This window comes from Podarcis erhardii, assembly GCF_964252035.2.
Source record: "Podarcis erhardii genome assembly, chromosome: 10".
Classification (NCBI taxonomy): domain Eukaryota; kingdom Metazoa; phylum Chordata; class Lepidosauria; order Squamata; family Lacertidae; genus Podarcis; species Podarcis erhardii.
The window spans coordinates 59,899,132-59,919,954 of NC_138500.1; the positions used below are offsets into that span (position 1 = coordinate 59,899,132).

The 20,823-nt window shown below is 41.7% G+C and overlaps 1 protein-coding gene across 4 annotated transcripts in view; it reads right to left on the reverse strand.

Annotated features, from left to right (window-relative positions):
- GRM8 (glutamate metabotropic receptor 8) overlaps positions 1-20,823 on the reverse strand; it is a 575,500-nt gene that overhangs the window by 35,437 nt on the left and 519,240 nt on the right. The gene's annotated exons all lie outside the window — the stretch shown is intronic.

Below are 20,823 nucleotides of genomic sequence, written 5' to 3' on the forward strand. Positions count from 1 at the left end.
TAAGTATTGTGCAGACGTCAGACCAGGGAGAGAATGCTAAAGAGTCAAGCACGGTAACGTTTAAGAATTTCACTTTAAAAATAAAGCAGCCAAGCAAAGTCAGGGACACACATTCATTCATGTTCAGCCCCAGGTTTTAAAGCGCTGAGCTGCAATTGTGCCATTTGTTTTCTCAACTCTCTGTAGCCGACCAGGAACGATCATGTTCCAAGGCCACCGGATTTAAATGACAGCCATGTACTGCAACAAAGAATGACCTTTTAGCAGTTGACTACTAAATCTCTTTAGTGGTCCCCAAGTGTTCAGAAATGCCCTAATTTCTATGCACCCTTCAAGCTATGCAGCATCTGCTAAGACCAGCCAAGCTAGCAGTTCATATGGCTGTATAAAATGGCAGAATTTGAGGACCTTTAAGCTAATTGAGGCAATGATTGGGAATGAGACATAAATACCATCACACCATGCCCTTAGGAAGACATGTTCCGAGATGGTGAAATTTCTAGCCAACATTTGAATCAATTTCACCTACCATACATTTTTAACTGATGCTAGCAAATTATTTTACTGGAGATTTTTTTTTAATAACAGTAACAACAACAATTCTCTAAAGAAAAGAGCAAGCACCTTTGTTTTTAAATCAAAGGATGACAGATGTTTTCAGAGTAAATCTCTGCAGCATTAAGCACACAGTGATGAAGAGCCTGCAACAATGTCTAACTGCGAAGGTTTGTAGTTTGATTTTTGGTGTGAGGCCAGAGATGTTACAAACTTGCCCCTATTTTCATCTGTATTTAGAGAGCACACTATAAGGCATGAGCATGTTCATGAGTATGCAACAGTGAGACTGGTGACTGGGAGTAGCTGCCGAGACCATATAACACTGGTCCTGAAATACCTACATTGGCTCCCAGTACGTTTCCGAGCACAATTCAAAGTGTTGGTCCTGACCTTTAAATCCCTAAATAGCCTCGGCCCAGTATACCTGAAAGAGCGTCTCCACCGCCATCATTCAGCCTGGACACTGAGGCCCAACTCCCAGGGCCTTCTGGCAGTTCCCTCAATGAGAGAAGTGAGGTTACAGAGAATCAGGCAGAAGGCCTTCTCAGTAGTGGCACCTGTCCTGTGGAATGCCCTCCCATCAGATGTCAAGGAAATAAACAGCTATCTGACTTTTAGAAGACATCTGAAGGCAGCCCTGCTTAGGGAAGTTTTTAATGTTTGATTCTATTTTTAATACAGTGGTACCTCAGGTTACACACGCTTCAGGTTACAGACGCTTCAGGTTACAGACTCCGCTAACCCAGAAACAGTACCTCAGGTTAAGAACTTTGCTTCAGGATGAGAACAGAAATCGTGCCCCAGTGGCGCAGCGGCAGCAGGAGGCCCCATTAGCTAAAGTGGTGTTTCAGGTTAAGAAGAGTTTCAGGTTAAGAACAGACCTCCGTACTTAACCCAAGGTACCACTGTATTCTCTTGGGAGCCGCCCAGAGTGGTGGAAACCTAGCCAGATGGGCGGATATAAACGATAATGATGATGATGATGATGATGATGATGATGATGATGATGATGATGAACATGCATGGACTCTGAAGAGATCATGCTAATTTCTTAGGCATAGCAATTAATAATTAGTGCCTATCATTTCCTACTTTTAGTTAACGAGTTGTATCAAACTCAGAGTAGACCCACTGAAGTTAATGAACCTCAATTAGTCAAGTCCTTTTTTCCAATTAGTCAAGGGTTAGACAAATTCACTGAGAATATGGCTATTGATGCTTACTAAACACAATGGAAGATCTGCCTTCACTGTTGGAAACATTATGTTTCTGAAAGCCAGGAGCTGGGACTCACAAGTGGGGAGAGGGATGTTGTCCTTGAGTCCTGCTTTCTGGCTTCCAATAGGAATCTGCTTGGCCAACGTGAGATGCTGACCTAGATGGGTCATTGGCCTAATCCAACAGTGCTCTTGCATTTACTCTGCATAGGAATAAAATTGGATACATCCCAACAAATCTCCTGGCATGGATATTCTAATTTATTGTGGCACTGGAAGTGTAAAAAATCCAAACAGCCTCCCTCCTATGTAGGCAATAGTGGAGACTGTGGCATCTTTGTGATATATTGTTTATTTGCACATATATAAAGCCCGAGCCTGCGATGGAGGGGTTCACAGCATTAACACCCAAAAGGGTCTTGCTTCTTCCACAGCAGCAGCCTTGGATTCGTCTTAACACTTGAATAATTTGTGCTGTTCTTTGGGAATGGAATTCAAATATGAATTTGCTGTCCAGTTCTGCCTATCGGAGCAAAATTCAGAGTTGATAACATTTACCCTGACAAGTGATTTCTGCCCAACAAACCAAACAATGAAAAAAAAAGGCCTAGGCAGACCGAGAGGGAGGCAATTAACTTCCTAGCCAGATGTTTACCAGAATTCAATTAATTACACACTTTTAAAAGCATGTTTAGTTGCTGGGATGGTGTTGTAAATGTGTCTTAAACTAATTCTGCTTCTCTTTTATATAAAGACCTCCTATGAGGATAGTTTGAGGAGTTATTCCTTAAAAGGGGGGTTCCAACCGTACTACTCTCATAAGTTTTTTTTCTGCACAATTAACCCAGCCTAGCCTCTAATACACATCCCATCACCACTTGGCAGATGAAATTGGTATATGCTTGTGTACTTTTAATACCACTATTTTCACATCAAATACCACAAACTTAGGCTGCATTCACACAACAGTTCATTTTCTCTGTGTTTCCTAAACTGTCAATTTGTGCATTATCTGTCAATTTTCACACTACGCTAAAGCTGCTTCTGGAAATCAAGCAAAATATTGTGGTTCGAGGACCCGACCCCCCCCCCCCCAAGTGGAATGAATACACAAGGACACGTGATATAAGGTTAATGGGCAAGAAAAGGCCACAACTTTATTGATTACAGCAAGTGAAAAGGTATTGGCCTAGGCATTGGATTACGTCAGCAGACTCCACCCCCTCAGAGAGGAGTGAGTCTGAAACAAGGGGGGTTTATTCACCAGTAGGTGGAGCCTGTTGATGCTAATCCAACTATAGGCTCTCCCCTGATGTCACCGAGGGTCGTGCCATGGCCTCCCGCCAAGCAGGCATCGGACAGAATACACGGCCACCAGATTCCTTTAACAGAATACCCCAAAATTGAAGGCATAGGCGATGGCCACACCTAGCCCTTCGACACCACGACACATTATTCCAATGCCTAACCTACCCACCAATACCACAAAAGTTGTGACGATTGCTACGAGGTAGGCGAAAAAACCAAAAAGCCTAATGCCAAATGGAAAAATTCCTACCAGGCCCCCCCGACAACCAGGGCGACCAACCTAAGGTCCATAGCAAGGCCAAGGGAAACTAAGCCCTGAGCTCAAAGGGAGTGGAGGGTGGGTGAATAGCGACGGGCCGACGAAGAGTGACGCTGAGGAGGGGCTGGTGCCGCTGTATTAAGGCTGCTATACATGCCCCCTCGGAGGCACCTGGTTGGGTGCCTGCCGATGGGCGCCAGCCAGGTAAGTGGGAGGCAGGGGGCTAATGCCCCCTGCTAGAGGCAGGGCTCGGGCTCCCGCCCACAACCACTCCCCTCTCTTCAGGAGGAGAGTCTTTGTGGTATTTTAGTACTCGTTTCTGTGTTAGCTGCTTCCAGAAAAAAATAAAAATCAGTTTGCCATTCCTTTAACCTAGAAAATCACAGGAGTAAAGTTGCAAAATCTGGGGTGGTGTTATTGTTATTATTAATTAAATTTGCACAGTGCCCTATACCCACAGGTCTCAGTGAGGTTCACAGGATAAAACACAACATAAAAACATGAAATACATGATCAAAAAATGAAATGAAATGAAAACCAACCCAATGACCCACACCCAAACACATTAATCAGCCAAAGGCCTGGCACCTGAAGGTGTACAATGAAGGTGTCAGGCGAGCCTTCTTGGGGAGAGCAGTCCACAAATGGGGAGCCACGGCAGAAAGTCCCTGTTCTTGTGTTGCCACCCTAAGGACCTCTCATGGAGAAGGAACATGAAGAACCTCAGAAGATGATCTTGGGGTTCGGGTGGGATTATATGGAAAGAGAATGTCCTAGAGGTATTGGGGTCATGAGCCATTTAAGTCCTGCAGTATCTAGTCAAAGAACCACAGTTCAATAGTGCAACAAGTACTGTAGTGTGATGGAAATACTTGTGAATGCACCCTCTAGTTTCTTCTGTTACACCTTCTGTATGCTGTGCTAATTTACTCTATGATACCCTATCCTGCGCTGCAAGTCTCTTAACCAGTTAAAGCTTTATGACTTATTATAAGGCTGAAATCTTACTGACACTTTACTGCCTAAAAGGTAAAGGGACCCCTGACCATTAGGTCCAGTCGTGGCCGACTCTGGGGTTGCGGTGCTCATCTCGCTTTATTGGCTGAGGGAGCCGGCGTACAGCTTCCGGGTCATGTGGCGAGCATGACTAAGCCGCTTCTGGTGAACCAAAGCAGCACACGGAAAGGCTGTTTACCTTCCCGCCAGAGTGGTACCTATTTATCTACTTGCACTTTGACATGCTTTCGAATTGCTAGGTGGGCAGGAGCTGGGACCAAGCAACGGGAGCTCATTCCGTCATGGGAATTCGAACCGCCAACCTTCTGATCAGCAAGCCCTAGGCTCTGTGGTTTAACCCACAGCGCCACCCGCATCCCAACTTTACTGCCTACATGACCCTTAAAATAGTCATATATCAAGCATGAATATACAGCAATTCCCATTCCTATGGGCCAGGTCCACAGCAAGTTCGCTAAATATGTGTTCTGTTCCATTTCAGAAAAGGCTTTCCATTTATAATCAACCCTTTACTTATTTCCTGGGCATGACATTACTGAAACCAAATCTCAACAAGTCACTTCATGTTCCCTGTCAGCTACCATCACTTTGCAGCCAGACCAATCTGCTCCACTTTTGCACTGTCCCAATATTTGCTCATTTGGCTAATTAAACGAGTGCAGATGTACTTAAAAACAAAACTTTAATAATTTATGCTGTTATGCATTATTGTGTAAACAAACTTTTAATAAAAGAAAAAGATTAAATTCCAGCCACAATTGAGGCCAAGACATGGCAGAGGTTACCAACAAACCTGGATTATTATTATTATTATTATTATTATTATTATTATTTAAAAGGCAATATGATGAAGAGTATCCAGAATATCTGGTAGATTCAGGTTGTGTGCTTGAAACTGGGGCAACTGGAGCCATTCCAGTTCCAAAAGGATGGATTCCAAAAAGCAGCATGTCACCTCAAAAGAGAAACAGAATTTGGACAACCCCTTTTGAATTTAACAAAATCAATTATATCAGCAGAGATTCCTAAAAAGGGCCATCTGGCGTTGCATCTTTACACTGCCAGACAGCAACAAAAGGAGGGAAGGGGAGAATCAGAGGCTCTGTATATCTTGTTTTCTCCCAAGTGGATCTGTTTTGTGGGGGGAACCCTGTATAGTCCAACAAGTTAACAAGAAAGCTTCTTTTGTTTTTGTTTTTGTTTGGATTGGTGACATTTAGGCTGAGTTGAATATTCAAAAACTACAAAAAAGTTTGCAGCCTTAACGAGCAGTACTACATGAGCAGGATAGCACATATTGTCCAGTGAATAAATTAAGAAAGCAAATGGGGAAATGATATATCTGTTTTCCAGAAAGTTGCCATTGACCAATTTTCTAAGCTCCATTTTATTAACAAGTTGAGGCTAATGACCCCCCTCTGCCTCCCCCCCCCCCCAATGAAAGGAAGTGCAGATCACTTATTCTGAGTAATACTGGGATGGCTACCTAAAGTGTATAGATTAACTCATCATCAAAATGCATGTCAGACCAGGAACCATAACCACGGCAGAATACGAATGCATCTCTAACAGAAGAAAGGTCAACAGCAAAATCATTCTCAAACACAGTAGTATTCTATCTTTTCTACCAAACTACCCTTGTTTAGCCCCCTAGGTAACTGAAGGTCTCCTTAATTTTTTACCACATAAATGTACTGTGATTCTGCGGCTGCTGTGGTGCTCCTTTAGGTCAGCTCAGGCCCTAACCCACCAGCCGAAGTCCAATTCTGCAACTATCAGCACATAAAGAACAAATTATGGATAATACAAAACTACCTTAGCTTTTCTACAAAAGAGGCAACATGTTGGTGGAGATGTAATAAGGATAATGCTTCTTTGAAACATTTGCTTATGCAATGTCCTATGCTTATGAAGTTTGGGGAGAAAGTGTTAGTTTGCATAAATATTATATGGGGGGGGGAGGAAACTGACACTGTCAGAGGATAATTTTATTTTGAATTATGTACCTACTATATGGAATTTGGCAACTGCCCAATGTAAATTGATTCTTTGCGGCCTCACCATGGCTAAAAGGCTGATATTGATCCACTGGAAATATAAATCTATGCCCGCCTTTAATCGATGGATAGAAGAGATATGACAACATATGAATGGATAGCTTCTAGCAAAGGTTTTCAACTTTTTTTATTCCACGGCTCCCTTGGCCAACTACATTCTTTCTGCAGCACCTCTGTGAGGCTCAGGGGCCTAGTTATGTCACCCCTTGCCTGCAGAACTGGCAGCCTCTCACACTTTTTTGAACACCCTCACTTGTGGAGTGTTCCCTCAGCCTCCTCTCCCCTCTCCTTGGGAGTCCTCTGGGCAGCCACTGCTGCCGCCCCTGGTTTCTGAGCTGCCCCCTCTGCCCCAAAGATACCGGTAGGTGCCTTCTCACACTGCCCCACAGGGGCCTGAGACTTGCCTGTCCATTCCCAAGAGCAAGGGCTGGTGGACTGACTGGTTTGGCTCCCTCGCCCGCTTGTTTGCTTCCTCCGAGGCCGCCTCTGCTCCTGGCAACCAACACCCCCTGGCCAGCCCCAGAGGCAAACATTTGCCTGCAGAACTTGTAGTCTGGGCTGCTGCAACAAACAGCTGTGCCTTTGGCAGGCAGAGATGCAACAAACAGCTGTGCCTTTGGGAGGCAGAGATGCAAGAGGGAAAGGAGGGAGGGAAGCAATGAGGGACAAAGGTCAGTGTTGCCCACAGCACCCATGACCATCATTCAAGGCACTCTACGGTGCCATGGCACACAGGCTGAAAACCACTGGCTTATGGATACAGATTGTGTATGGACACATATCATGACATTTGGAATGCATTTATATATCTATAAATGGTAGGCTATAAATAAATGTATATTTATTACAATAATAATTTCATTTATATGCCTTTGGATTAGACAAGTATATACAGAATTATAGTATTTTTCTCTTCTCTTCTTTTTTGTATTTTATGCACTTTTTGTTCCCTTTTTATTTTTCCCTTTTTTGTTTAAATGAAATATTTTCAATAAAATATGAATATTAAAAGCAGGACAAAATATAAATATTAAAAGCAGAACCAAAAAAGAGGAAACCTAAGACCTTGGAAAAGAGATGGACTGTAGGGTGTCTAGTACTCCCCTTATTTGTTGTTGTTGCTAATTTTCAAATGAAATTTATCCAGTGTTCTAGACCAAAAACAAAATTAAGATTATTGGTCTTTGTAGTTTAGGGATTCTAAAACCTAAGAAGAAGCCGCAGCGATATGCAGCAGTTCTCTTAGTAGAACAGCAATCAAGATAGCTAAAACACTTATGTTTTATGTGAGGACCACTTATGAGGTTCAAATATTTTTCTCTCTAGCAGTTACAGCATTTGTCATGGAATTAGCATTGCCCTGAGAAGCATAGCATTTATCATAGTTTCTAATACTGCATGTTGATGAGGATACATCAGAGGCACAGGTGAATTTGTATACTTTATGTCACTTTTGCTTCAGACCGACTTTAAATAAAGACATGGCATATACCCCCAACTCCAGTCTACCATTCCCCCAGGCCTTAGATTTTTGCAACATTGCTGCATTAATTTCAAAGGATCTTTTTGATTATAGCAGTTTAAGACACAGATGCAAACGCCCGCTTCTCATATAATTAGGAACCCATTTCCTGTGGCGGTGGTTTCTTTCTTTCAAGCCATTTGTAGTTTCCTTTCTTCCTCTGACCTCAATAAAAGGCCATTTAAACAACTTTGTTGAACAACGGGGTGATGCTCCTGAGAAGCTGCTTTTCAAATTGTTGACTTTAATCAGGTCCAATTTTTTTGAGTTCATCATTTTCCGCAGCTAATTGCCTTACATAAGTTTGCCTTCCAAATAAGACTCTGTGGTAACTGCTTTTAGGTTATGTAATGTACAGCGGGGCCAAGTACTCTTAATGGCTTTTTTATGTAGCCGCTGCTGTGAAATCTGTATTTTTCCCTTCCTGTGTTTTAATGTACAGGACCTGTAAGCTCTATGAAACTTCTCCTCTTCAAGCAAAGGGTCAGCCTAAAAAAACCCTATAGTATTGTGCATTCGGTTTAAAGTGAATGACATCTACACAAACACAGACACACACACGCAAGTACCTCACTTATGGCCACATGAACTTCATCTTGGGATAAGGGAACTGAAAATAATTATAATATATTCCACACCTGGCAACCAATTTGCCCCTTTGGTTTCAGATAGTACATGGATAGACGAGTCTATTAAAGCCCAGGGCACAATTTTTCACAGCTCTCTAGCAGCTATGGTGGCTCACTTACCAGAAGGAATGTATTTAGCATTAAATATAGGTAAAGGACCCCTGAACAGTTAAGTCCAGTCAAAGGTGACTTTGGGATTGTGGCGCTCATCTTGCTTTCAGGCCAAGGGAGCTGGCGTTTGTCCATAGACAGCTTTCCAGGTCATGTAGCCAGCATGACTAAACTGATTCTGGAGCAATGGAACACTGTGACGGAAACCAGAGCTCATGGAAATGTCGTTTACCTTCCTGCCACAACGGTACCTAGTTATCTACTCATACTGGTGTGCTTTCGAACTGCAGGTTGGCAGGAGCTGGGACAGAGCAACGGGAGCTCACTCCATCATGGGGATTCGAACCGCCAACCTTCCGATCAGCAAGCCCAAGAGGCTCAGTGGTTTAGACCATAGGTAAGCTCAACCCCACACCCATGAGAAGTCTAAAGTGCCCTGCAAAGGAGGAAGAAAAATGGAAGTGTATTTTTGTGGGGGTGGGGAAACTTTCAGGAAATTGAAGGACTGGTATTTAGACGAATTTTAAGAGTCAACTAATGAATATGTAATCTGTTTTGCCAAAATAGCAAGTTACACAAGCATTGGTTTTGCAAACCACTAGCAAGTGATCACTGGATAATCTTTGGACATCTCTGAGACACTAAAAATAATTTACAGCTAGATGACTATCCATATTATTATTATTATTATTATTATTATTATTATTATTATTATTATTAGCAAATCTTATCTCCCCACCAGTGCCCCAGTGATGGAAGAAATATCAGTTTATCAGAGTAGTGCAGAAAACTACTGACATATTCCTGCCTCAGTAAGCTACATTGAAATCATTCATTGATTTATGAGTGGTGGAAAACTTTAGTATCTCTGAGCCTCTTTTCTCCTATAAAAACTGAAATGCTTCCTTTCTTTTGAAAAAAAAGAAAGGAAACTAGTACAATATTCATCTGTTCACTCAAAACAGAGCTGTTTTAGGCACTAATATAATAAATGATATCTTTATTATCTGTTGAATGAACATGATTCATCCACCTGTCAAAACTTGTAAGAATAGGTAATGCAAGGAAATTAAAGTAGTTCTTTTCAGTGAATAGGGATCTACTTTAGACAGTCATCTATCCTCAGCCAATTCTGGTGCAGCCTGCCATTGTAACTTAATTTTACCCAGAGGTTCATAAAACATCTGCTTTAATCATGCGGCCAATTTCATTCTTTACACTACAGAATGGCAACCATCATGACATTAAGGAAAACTCTGTTTCCAGAAGCTCCAAAGTTTTAATGCCTTGCTGTAGAAGTGTGAAGCCAAAGGTTATATATTGGACAGTCTGTTTTCTTACAGAAATGTTCCATTTCAAATTTCAGCAGCCTTCATGACATTTGCCTATATGCTGGGGATATGCTGTTTGATGGCTTGGGGGCTTGACCTCCTTCCCCCTATAACCAGATGATTGCAAAGTTCTGCACTGCTTGAATTGGGTTCCTTTTCTTTCTTTTCTTTTTTTAAAAAAAGATTTTTATTGATACAACAAGAAAAAAAGGGGGGGAGAAAACACAAATACCAACTTACACACAAGAATAACCATAGACACATAATTTTCTTAGCAAACAATAAAACATATATTGGTCTTAACGCTAAAGACCCAACCTCCTGTCTATTCCATATTTCAATTTCATATTACTTATTGCCAACACACACTTTTATCATAATTAAACTTATTCTTAATAAATCTAATTTCTTATATCTACCTTGCAACTATTACTGAAGTTCCTCGAATGCTGAATTAGGTTCCTTTTCTTGTTGCAAGAGGTGTAGCGAAAGACTGCATAGCCATGACTTGACAAAACAAGGAAATGGAAAAAGTAGCTGAACAATGCTCTGCAGGAATGTTTACTGATGTTTACTGATGATGATTTAGATGGCTCGTGAAACAAATTCACATATATTTCATATATGAACACTCAATGAGTCCCACTGCCAGAAACTACCATAAATAAAGATGGTGCAGAAAGAGAAACAGAAAGAATTCAATAGTGGGTTCCTTAGCTTTTAATCTTATTCCCCATGCTGTTTAACATGTACATGAAACTGCTGAGTGGGGTTGTCTGGAGTTTTGGAGTATGTTGTCAGCAATATTTTTATGACACGGAGCTCTACTTCTCCTTTAGACCTGCAGGTGTAGCAGAGGATGTGCCAGAGCAGGCATGGCCAAACTCCAGATGTTTGAGGACTACAATTCCCATCATCCCTAGCTTACCGGACCAGTGGTCAGGGATGATGGGAACTGTAGTCCCAAAACATCTGCAGGGCCAAGTTTGGCCATGCCTGCACTAGACCAATGCCTTGCCTCAGTAATGGACTTGATGAGAGCCAATAAACTGAAGATCATTTCAGGTAAGATTGAGGCATGGTGAGAGGGTGGTTCCATAGGCGGTTGGATGAGAGGTTGCTTGCTTGCAGGTACGCTCAGATCAATTGTTGTCATTTGAGGCTCAGGTGGCTTGGTGGCACAGTTGTGCCTCTATTTGGACAGGAATAGCCTGCCTTCTGTTGTGGATTTCTGGAATGCATTATACATGGGGCTGCCTCTGAAGATGGCTTGGAAACATCTGGCCCAACTGAATTTGCTCCCAGTTAGTTTCTAGGGCTAATTCAAAGCGCAGGTTTTGACTTGTAAGCCTTAAACAGTCCAATACCTCAAGTACTGCCTCTCCTCATATGAACCAACCCAGACCCCACACCTGAAGCACTTCTTCATGTACCCCGTTGACAAGAGGTCCAGAAGTTGACAACAAGAAAATGGGACTTTTCTGCAGTGGCTCTTCATTTGTGGAATGCTCTCCCCAGGAAGGCTCACCTTACGCCTCCATTACATATCTTTAGGCACCAGGCAAAAACATTCCCCTTTTGCCAGATCTTTGGCTAATTAAGTCTTTTAAACTATGGGGGAGGTGATTGTTTTGCTTGTTATTAGGTCACATATTTTTCTGTTTCTACATTGTAAACTGCCTTGTGATCCTCAGATGAATGGCGGTATAAAAATATAATAAATAAATAAAAATATTATAGAAAATGGAGAGCTTTCTACTTTGATATGTGTAGGAGGTTGAACGCCAGCAAGTGGCACCTATAATCATTTTAAATTCCATGTATACATCCATCCATACAGTTGTAGTGATTTTGTATAGGCAACTAGATGGGTTTTAACTCTAGAGTCAACTTGCAACTTGTACGGGGGTTACATTCCAGGGATTGCATGTAAAGCTGAAATTATGTATAGTCAGAACAACAATGAAACCACATCCCTACCTTTCAGAACCTGGCACACTATGTAGGTCTTGCCCTCCATACAAAGGAAGAGAGCTTTTAGGCTCCCTACCTTGCTTTCACTCCTGCCAACCTAGCAGTTTGAAAGCATGCCAAAGTGCAAGTAGATAAATAGGTACCACTCTGGTGGGAAGGTAAACGGCATTTCCGTGTGCTGCTCTGGTTCGCCAGAAGCGGCTTAGTCATGCTGGCCACATGACCCGGAAGCTGTACGGCAGCTCCCTTGGCCAATAAAGCGAGATGAGCGCCGCAACCCCAGAGTTGGTCACGACTGGACCTAATGGTCAGGGGGCCCTTTACCATTACCTTTACCTTGCTTTCAAGGGACTCGGGTGGCACTGTGGTCTAAACCACTGAGCCTAGGGCTTGCCAATCAGAAGGTCGGTAGTTCGAATCCCCACGACGGGGTGAGCTCCCGTTGTTCGGTCCCAGCTCCTGTCAACCTAGCAGTTCGATAGCACATCAAAAAGTGCAAATGTTGTTTCTGTGCGCTGCTCTGGTGTCGGTGTTCCGTTGCGCCAAAAGCGGCTTAGTCATACTGGCCACATGACCAGGAAAAACTGTCTGCAGAGCGGACAAATGCCGGCTCCCTCAGCCTGTAAAGCGAGTTGAGTGCCACAACCCCAGATTCATTCATGACTGGACTTAACTGTCAGGGGTCCCTTTACCTTTACCTTGCTTTCAGAATTCTGGAGGTTCTCGTGAGATCTTGGGTGGCCCTGTGAGACCTTTCAATAGTCTCCCCAGAGCCCAGAAAGCAAGTCTGAGAGCTTACAAGTTCTTCCCATGAAGGAAAAAGCTGGGACAGAAATAACATTTAAGCTCTCCACCTTGCATCTAAGTTGTGTGGCTGCAGCTGGCCAGCCCCCAATCACATAAAGCTGTGATCATGCAAGTTAAATGCACACAAGTTACAAGTCAACTGTATTATATTGGTCTATTCTATTTTACAATGTATTTTATCCTGCTCTGAGATGACTTGTGAGGAAGGGTGGGGTAAAAATCCTACACATAAAGAAGTAAAACATCTTTATTTTATCTGTATCATTTAGGGACAAAGAGATTTTACTTGTAGAAGACAGCTACTTAGTATCCCTACAGAATGATGATGATGAAAAACAGCTGCTGCAGTGATAGTGAAGAATAGTGTGCACAATTGCATTATATTCTCTCCCCCCCCCCGAAGTATACTAATTTTGCCATGAACTTCCCCTTTATTTATTGCAAGTTTTCTTTGTATGCAAGTATTATAGTATGCAAATATTATAGAGATTCTAAGATGAACTGTAAACAAGTCTTGCAGACTTGTAAGAAGTGCTTCATTTAATTTCTTTTGCCATTTCCTTATCAGGGCATTGTTATGTGTATAAATTCCTTTTAGCATATTTTATGGTGTGTTAACATCATATAACATTTTCCTTTAGAAGTTTTATATCAACGCGGAGAACTCAAATAGCCTTGCTAAGAAGAATCATTATAAATTATGGTATGCTTTTGTCAGGTACCTTAGAAAACAAGCAACGTACATAAAACTAAATAGCATTAAATATTGGCAGTTCAGTCTCCCAAAAAGATATTTCTTTATGGGAGTGCAGATACATAATTATATTTCTGAAAGTACGTTCTTTATTAGATGAGGCAAGTAACAATTCCACTTGATTCGCTCCCTGCTCCGGCGAGACATCTAAATTACAGTGTGAATGTGAAGGAACAGTAACATTGTAAGAAGAAATTTATATGTAAGAATGTTGTTCTGTTGTAAAAACAATGGTTTGTAACTAGCTAATTAAATGAGATGGAAAGACTTGCATGTGGAAACAAAGCCTGGAAGATACAGTGTATGGGGTTTTTTCAGTTGGCAGTCTCCCAAGAAACAGCTAGGCTGGTACAGTTCACACAGAAGTGACCATGTGTCTCATAAAATGTACTGTTATGATAGCCAGCAGTAGGCTTTATATGGGTTGATAGACTTCAACAAGTCAAGCTGTAATAGATCCTTTGGTGAACGTTTTGTTTAAACCTATTGGTCCTCTGTTATGGTCCAAGGAGATGTGAAGTCTTTAAACAGAACCTTGTGGTTGTTTAGAGAGTCCTGCTAAAGAGACACAATCCAAAATATTACAAGAGTGTAGGAGAACATGAGAAGATGTTGAAAAGAGATTATCATCAAGGGGCTGAGGAAGAGATTCAGAAGAGGCTAAAGGCAGGCTTGATTAGAATCTGGAGGTGACAATAGGAACAACCAAAGGAAGCTGCCCAAAGTCTGAGTGAGGCTGAGAGTTGGGAGAAACTTGTGGCAAAAGGCAGTGGTCCAAGCTGAAGAAGAAGCCAAAACACCAGAGATGAGGCTGAAGCTGAGATAGTCTGCAGGGAGAAGGAACCTTCAGCTGCAGTCCATTAAAAACAGCTTCTCCATTTGAACCAGGAAGTGACCTATCCAGACAATGGAATAGCTCTTTTTTCCTTATCTCTGCGGCTGCTTTCTCCTGGGTGACAGAGATGTCATTAGGCAGTGGAATGCACATGCACACTCCATCAGTTTCCCTCCCTCTGACCCAGCCACTCTGTGCAGCCCTAGGCATTGGCAAACCACGCTATGCCATTGGGGTAAAATGTTGTTTTCCAGATGCTGTTGAACTGCAGCTTCCATAGTCCTTGACCATTGTTCATATTGGCTAGCACTGCATGGAACTGGAGACCAAAATGTGCCTTATCACATGACAGAAATTCTTAAGCATACCAAATACATCTGGTTAAGAAATGGAAGACAATGCATGGCTTATTTGGATGGGAAAGTAAGGTTTCGTTTTGGAGAAGAGATATGAATTTAAATACCTTTAATTGTGCCAGTATCACATAAATAATGTGTCTGGTTTACTTAGTTGTATCATAACAGAATTATGTATTTCAGTTTTAGGGTGTTGTAGTTGTTGCTTGTTTTGTTGTTTTGTTGTTTTGTTGTTTTGTTGTTTTGTTGTTGCCTGTATGTTTTTGTTGTTAATGAAAACATTCCAACCTAAAAATAGCCTTGCCAGAGCATAGCTAACCAGTTGTATATACATGAGCATGACTTACTAAATTTTGTTTTTTTTTAAATGATATTTATTAAAGTTTCGAATAAACACATATAAACACAAACACAAACAACAATAAAAACATACATAAACCAACAAACAAACCAAAAAACAAGTATAAATTCAAGCCTTATTTTCTAAACCTAATTTCACCGACCTCCTCACACCTCCCCCTTCTGTATTCTAATCTCATTTATCTTATCAGCAAATCCATTCCCATATTTCCCCTAGTTTTTGATAATTCTATTCTTTTTCCTTAATCAACGCCCCTGCAAACCACTAATTTTTAAACCCATATCTTTTTAGCCTTCATTAATTTTATAATGTTTATTAAGATAGTCTTTGAACTTCTTCCAATCTTCTTCCACTGTCTCTTTGTCCTGGTCTCGGATTCTGCCAGTCATCTCTGCCAGTCCCATATAGTCTGTCATCTTCATCTGCCATTCTTCCAGAGTGGGTAGATCTGGTGTCTTCCAATACTTTGCAATAAGAATCCTTGCTGCTGTAGTAGCATACATAAAAAAAGTTCTGTCCTTCTTTAACACCACATGGCTTACCATACCCAGGAGAAAGGCCTCTGGTTTCTTCAAGAAGGTATATTTAAATACATTTTTCATTTCGTTATATATCATTTCCCAGAAAGCCTTAATCCTTGGGCATGTCCACCAGAGGTGAAAAAAATGTACCTTCATTTTCTTTACATTTCCAACATTTGTTATCTGATAATTGGTAAATTTTTGCAAGCTTGACTGGGGTCATGTACCACCTATAGATCATTTTCATAATATTCTCTCTCAAGGCATTACATGCCGTGAATTTCATACTGGTGGTCCACAACCTTTCCCAGTCAGCGAACATAATGTTATGACCAATATCTTGTGCCCACTTAATCATAGCTGATTTAACTGTTTCATCCTGTGTATTCCATTTCAACAGCAAGTTATACATTTTTGACAAATTCTTAGTTTTGGATTCTAACAACTCTGTTTCCAGTTTTGATTTTTCCACCTGAAAGCCAATTTTCCTATCCATCTTATAGACCTCCAATGACTTACTAAATTTTGATCATTTAAAAGAACAATTAACTGGACACATGTTTGAACTCTTGTGGTGAGAGCCACAAAGCTGTGTGCGAACAGATTTTTATTTATAGCAGGCAGCTCAAAGAAAATCTGAATTGCAAAATCATTGAATTAGCATTTTGATTTAGGGGTTGTTTTCCTTCTTTTTTAAAAATGTGAAATTCTTGATATGCTGCAAAAAAAATATAACCCCTCAGATTTAATGTAAATCTACATCACTCCAGCTGGAGTTGCAGAGTATCTTATCTGTTGAATGTGGAAAGAATGATATAACCTGTCTTATCTCCAAAGGTTCAGGAGACATTACACTTTTAGGAAGACACTGGCTGCTTGAATTGTGAAAACTCGGAGCACTGGTGGTTGATCCTTATGTTGGTGACAGATAACAGTGCTCGAAAGATCAACCCCAAAAATCTCCAGCCAAATAAAAAAATGTGTGTCTATATCTTGTGCCCTTAGTGTGGTGACATCTACCCTTTGGGCTCTTGTCATGGAATTGGGTCTTTCCCCCCAATTCCAGGTTTCCAGGGCTGTGAATGTGTTGTCACGTGTGAATGGAACACACATAAATGGGGGGGGGGGAGAGGCCTGTACCTCTTGTGATAGACCACATAATTGAAAAAGTAGTGACTGCTTGCACATTTAAGCCAAAGTCTGAATGTTAACCCAGATAAAGCAGCACACATATACATGCCCTAAACCAAAGGTAAGGAGCCTTCTGAAGACCAAGGACTGCAATCCTTTACAGACAACCTTTTGGGGTCCACATACATGAGGTGGGCAAAGCAAGAGACAAAACAATAGGAGCAATGGATGTGCCTTTGTACAGGAGGGTCCATTCTTGGCCTGTGTAAGTGAGACATTTATATACACACCCTACCATAGCTGTCAATGTTTCCCTTTTTCAAAGGGAAATTCCCTTATTCTGAATAGGATTCCTCGCAAGAAAAGGGAAAAATTGACAGCTATGCACCCTACACATGCATAAATCTATCAATCCTTCAAGCACACAAGAGGCACTATCATGGTTAAGGAAACATTGCAGCCCTGACAAAGTACTTGAGGAGACAGCAGAGAAAGTCTCACAGAATTTAATAGGATTGGAGAGTTGGAAGGGACCATAGGAAGGGATCATCTAGTTCAATCCCTTGCAGTGCAGGAATATGCAGCTGTCCCATACAGAGACTGATTCTCGGTAGTGGCGCCCGCCCTATGGAATGCCCTCCCATCAGATGTCAAAGAGATAAACAACTACCTGATATTCATAAGGCATCTTAAGGAAGCCCTTAAGGAAGTTTTTAATATGTAACGCTGTACTGTTTTTAACACTTGATTGGGAGCCGCACAGAGTGGCTGGGGAAACTCAGCCAGATGGGCGGGGTATAAATAATAAATAAATAAATAAATAAATAAATAAATAAATAAATATTATTAATAATAATAATTACTATTATATTCTGCAACCTTGGCGTTATCACCACCATGCTCTAATCAACTGAGCTATCCAGGCTGGTGAGTGGTGTGGCCTTAGGAAGGGGTGTGTCTTGGGAAAATCTGAAGGCCAGACAGAAAGGCTTTGAAGGCCACATTCAGTCTCCAAAATGAAAGTTACCCGCCCCTGTCCTTCAACAATATAGATTTGGCAATGAAAATAGTCCCTTAAAAGCAACACAAAGAGAAACTGGCCTGGCCTCAGGAGGATTTGGGGTGGGGAAGGGGGCATGGTGTTTTGAAAGTATCTGGATTCCCTTACTAGATGACATATAATCCTGTTTGGTTTTTTTTTTGTGGGTGGTTCCAGAAGGCTGGATGGCAGAAAAATCTCCAGGAACACAATAATCACAACATGTGTAAATGAAAAGGCAGCCTAGAAATGGATTGGATATTTGTCCAAGATCGCCTTTTGTCAACAATACACTTGTTTAACTCCTGTTTGCTTCCCTGGAAGTTGCACAGTAGATGTTTCCATTAGATTTTAACCTCTGCTAGCAAAAATTTTCCGGATCAAATGGAAATAAATGCACTCAGGGCTCCTGCTGTGAGGGAAATATATGCATGAACACATCTGCTTTGAAAGTCATCTGTGGACTTACAGTCTGAATGCACTCCTCCCTGTATCTGTCCTAATCTTAACAGCCAGGATTCCTCTGCTGTGCCTAAGATACATTAAAGATTTCCCCTGACATACTTCCCATGGACTGAGACAAACTAAAATGGGCACAGTTATTAGTTCTTCTACACATAGCTACCAGCAAGAGTCAAACACTTCTCCCATCACTTTATGCAGTCTGTAGAAGTCAGCAGATTGCGTCAGAAGCCACGACTTGACCTCAGAAATCAGCGTTTCATTGTCTGGAAAAAGCTTGCCCTTCAAAAATATATTTATGGTTGGAAAGAGGTGGAAGTCTGATGGTGTGAGAATAAGGGGTGTGAGGAAGGATTTCATAGCCACAGGACCATGCTTCCATCTGAGCAACACGTGAATTGTGAACCAGGGTGTTATCCTGCAGGAGGCAGACACCATTGGTCAGCATACCACACCTCTCAGTTTTGTTGGCCTTCCACAATTTCTGCAGCAGTGAAGCGTAGTATGTCCCGATAATTGTGGTACCCACTGCCAGGAAATCCATCATCACTACCCTGTGCTGGTCCCAAAAGGCCAGCCCACTGATGGTTGGCCACATGACTACTTTGGAGGTGGTGAGAGAGAGCGCTTCCATTGTCTGAACTGGGATTTAGTCTCTGGGTCATAACGATCGACCCATGTTTTGTCCTGAGTAATTAATCTGGCAAAGAAGTCATCATGGTTTTTGTGACACATGGCCAAACGAGCCCTTGAGCATGTGACTTGTTCCTGCTTCTGGAAAGGCATCAGCAGCCAGAAAACCCACTGTCTGGACACCTTTCCCGAGTGCAAATGGTCATGGGTGATTTTTTTCTACAGAGCTCACACTGATCTTGGTGAATGGTTATGCAGTGATCCTCCAGAATGGCGGCCTCCTCTTGCCAGATGGTGTCTTCATCATTGGAGGACTGTGGTCACCTAGGAATGGGAGCCATTCCACTGACGTTCAACCACACTTGAACTGATGATGCCAGTACTTGACTACATCATATGATGGGGCATCCTCCTCATAAGTCCCTTTCATCTCATTGAACATCTCCCGTGGTGTGTGCCTTTTAAAGTACAGGAACCTGATGACTGCTCTGCATTCAACTGGTTCCATTATCAGACGTTGCTCCACGTTAGCATGAACGACCCTCGTACATGACTACCTTTAGGGTTTGGTTCTTTATTAAAAAATAATAGCCTTTTGCTTCATATATAAGAACACACCATCTTCATGCAGTGGAAGGTCACATATCTTTGTTTCATGGCAAACTGGGCAAGCATGGCCCACTTAGCCTCTTTTAAGAGGTACAAAGGTATAGAAGCTTTACCCATCTGCAGCAGTGAAGAAAGTAATGTGCTGATGATTGCTTCTTTCCTTGGAGGGATTTATGCCAGACCCCAATTGGTGCCTGCTGTGCTCAAATCCACTGTAGCTTGGTTTATAAGAAAAGAACAAGCAAAGTGTCTTATCTACCTGCTGCATAATTTATCAGTACCAGGTTCTTTGATTCATTTTTTGATACCTATTTTTGGGGTTCTTTCCTAATAGAAAAAAAGTATGACTTGGAAGAGGGATGGCATGCAAGACTGCAAAGTGACATGTGTCTCTGTGTAGATAGATGCAATTTGTATCTGAATGTTGTGGTAAGACTTTTCAAGAGATTCACCCTTGAAAGTGGGATGCCTTTTGGGCTGTTTCAGGTGGCAAAAGGTCTGGATTTGGGGTGCTCCATTCAGTTGTAAGGCTTTATCCCAACCCAGGGGATAATCAAGGCAGCATAATGTAGTAATTGACGTTCTGGACTAGGACTTGAGATCAGGGTTCAAATACCCAGTCAGTCATGAAGCCCAAAAGGTGACATTGAGCCAGTCCACACTCTTTACCCCACAAGGTTGTTCTGAGGATAAAACAGAGAGTAATAGAACCCTGTATGCCACCTTGAGCTCATTGGAAGAAAAGGGGATATAAATGTAATAAAGAAAACAATAAATAATATTTGAAGTCTCATGGATTTCTATAGGAATGCTAAACTTAGCTCCTTGTCCCTGACATCAACAGTCCTTAAATAGTGCTTCACTTGGCTAGATCATGTTCACTGTTAGGGTGTAGCTTCATTTTAGGTTTATCCTTCATTGAAGCAGAACAAATGAGTGAGACTACTGTTGAAAGGGGAAGCTTATATTTACTGTTCTGTCCACTTTTTCCTTTGGTGCCTGTACACAACTTTCAAGTGGTCCCTAGAAGGGAATATTTCCCTCCGATTGAAAAAGCTCCCCTGTCCCTGAACTAGAGGGTCTAATTAAAAATAACTGGGTGCAATAAAGTGATTTTAAAAGCCTCCTTAAAGGTGGGAAAGGATGGGGTTAGATGACACACACCTCATTTTTTTCTACTTCCGACCACAAATGAAAAGCCTCTCCCTTTTGTCCTCATCAGCTACATCTTGGGGAATGCTGAGAATGGTCCTCAGAAACCAATCAATGACCTTAAGCAGAAACATGGGAATATCAGCAGTAGATGGCATGAAAAACTGCTAGTGTGGATAA